The following is a 2,531-nucleotide window of genomic DNA, read 5'->3' as shown; positions in this document are numbered from 1 at the left end:
CTAAGGCAGGAGGATCCCTCGAGCTCAGGAGTTCTAGGCTGCAGTGAGCTATGATCACTATGATCACACCATTGCACTCCAACCTGGCTACAGAGGGATACCTCATCTCTTTTAAAAAAAAAAAAACTTTTTTTAATGATTAATTTTGGAAAGGGGATATGTTACTCCTTTTAACATTTTCATTTACTAAGAGGCATTATCTACGTTGCATTTCAAAGTAAATAGATTTAGTTAAAATGGTGACATTCATTTAATCTTTCATTGATAGTGGATGTTTAGCAATTACAGTATTTTTCTATCTGGCTTAGCATAGCACAGTCTTTGTCTTACTCTTATCTCACTGGCTACTCCTTCTCTGTCTCCTTGACAGTCCCCTATCTTGTCCCAGATGACTCTCTCACATTGCTGTGCCCCAAAGCCCAGTCCTCGCTGTACACTCAGCCCCTTGATAATCTCATAACTGAAGCTGAAGCATAATGTTATTTTTCATTGGTTCATAAGGAGCACAAAGATGATTACTTTCTTTTTAAGGTTTTCATTTACAAGGGGGCATTGTCTACACCATATTTCAAGGTAAATATATTCCGTTAAAATGGCAATATTCATTGCATCTTTTATTGATAGTGGATGTTTAGCAACTTCCAGTAACTTTCTCTCTAGCTTGTAGCATTCCACACTCTTGTCTGATCTCCTAGAACCAGTTCTCTCTGTTCTCCAGGATGGCTCCCTAGCCCAGGCATGCCTCTGGGCCCAGTCCTTGCAGCTTTTCCTTCCTCCCCACTCCCTTCAAAACTGACCCTCCTGAGGTCTTTGCAATGTCAGGAAATGACAATTTCATCCTTCCAGTTGCTCAGGACGGAAAACCTTGATGTTATCCATGACTCCTCTCTTTCCCTTATCCCTACCTCCAGGAAATCCTGTTGGCTCTTCCTCCAGAATATTTGCAAAGTCTAAGCACTTCTCACCATCTCCACTGTGGCCTCCATCCATTCCATTCCATTATCGTAATAGTCTCCTAACCCATCTCCCTGCTTCTGCCCTAGTCCACCTAAATTCTGTTATTTATATAGCAGCCTGAGTGTCAAATTATATTGGTCCTCTTCACAAAACCTTCCAGTGGTTCCCAGTTTCTCACAGGCCAAAGACCTACAATTGCCTACCAGGCTTTATACACTCTGGTCCCTAATTTCATTCAAGTCAAGGCTCAAATGATACCTCCTACTTTGATCATCCCAGTTAAAATTGGAACACACTTCCCAAGCTCTGTTATTTTCCATAGCATTTATCACATTCTGATTGGGGGAATAGATGCCACAGAATTAGTCCAGGCTGACCACCACACAAACAACAAATCTAAAAACAGCAAACCCCACCACCACCTGGATTGGGAGTGGGTTAATGAAGAGTCCAGAGTTGTTACAACATATTATCTAAAAGAAACAGGATGTACAAAGAAAAAGCAAAGTGTGACCCATACTCAGGAAAATAAGGAGTCAACAGAAAACTGCCTCTGAGGGGTCAGTGTTATTGCGATCGGTGCAATTATAGTTTTTTTGTCCTGCATTTTCACATAAGATTATATTAGAAACAATTTCATAAGTCATTAAAACTTCTGTGAAAATAATATATATATATATATTTTTTTGAGGCAAAGTCTCCCTCTTTCGCCCAGTCTTCTGGGTTCAAGCACTTCTCCTGCTTCAGCCTCCTAAGTAGCTGGGATTAACAGGCATGCGCCACCATGCCTGGCTAATTTCTTTGTATTTTTAGTAGAGATGGGGTTTCCCATGGCGGCCAGGCTGGTCTTGAACTCAAGTAATCCACCCACCTCAGCCTCTCAAAGTGCTGGGATTACAGACGTGAGCCACCGCACCCAGCCACATTTACCACATTCTAACAGGCCACATAATTTGCTTATTTATTTTGTTTATTGGCTGACACGTGTAATCCATACAAGAGCTAGTTTTCATATGTTTTATTCACTGATGGATCCCCAGTGGGTAGAACAAGACTTGGCATGTACTAGGCACTCACAAATACTTATGGAATGAGTAACTAAATAGTATAGTAGATTGCAAACCAACAATTTATGGAATTAAGTAGGAATAAACATACAACGATGTGAAGATCATTTACTATGTTAATTAATATAATAACATGGTACAGTGGAAAGATCATGGGGTGACTGGGTGCGGTGGCTCATGCCTGTAATCCCAGCAGTTTGGGAGGCCGAGGTGGATGGATTACTTGAGGTCAGGAGTTTGAGACCAGCCTGACCAACATGGGAAAACCCATCTCCACTAAAGTGACAAAATTTAGCCGGGTGTGGTGGTGTGTGCCCGTAGTCCCAGCTACTTGGGAGGCTGAGGCAGGAGAATCACTTGAACCTGGGAGGCAGAGGTTGCAGTGAGCCAATCATGCCACTGCACTCCAGCCTGGTGATAGAGGGAGACTCCGTCTCAAAAAAAAAAAAAAAAACAACAACAACAATAATAATAAAAAGTAAAAAGAAAAGCGATTACCAAGACAAC

This window comes from Trachypithecus francoisi, unplaced genomic scaffold (genome assembly GCF_009764315.1).
Source record: "Trachypithecus francoisi isolate TF-2019V2 unplaced genomic scaffold, Tfra_2.0 Contig01603, whole genome shotgun sequence".
In the NCBI taxonomy this organism is placed as follows: domain Eukaryota; kingdom Metazoa; phylum Chordata; class Mammalia; order Primates; family Cercopithecidae; genus Trachypithecus; species Trachypithecus francoisi.
Note: the sequence above shows the minus strand (reverse complement) of the source record.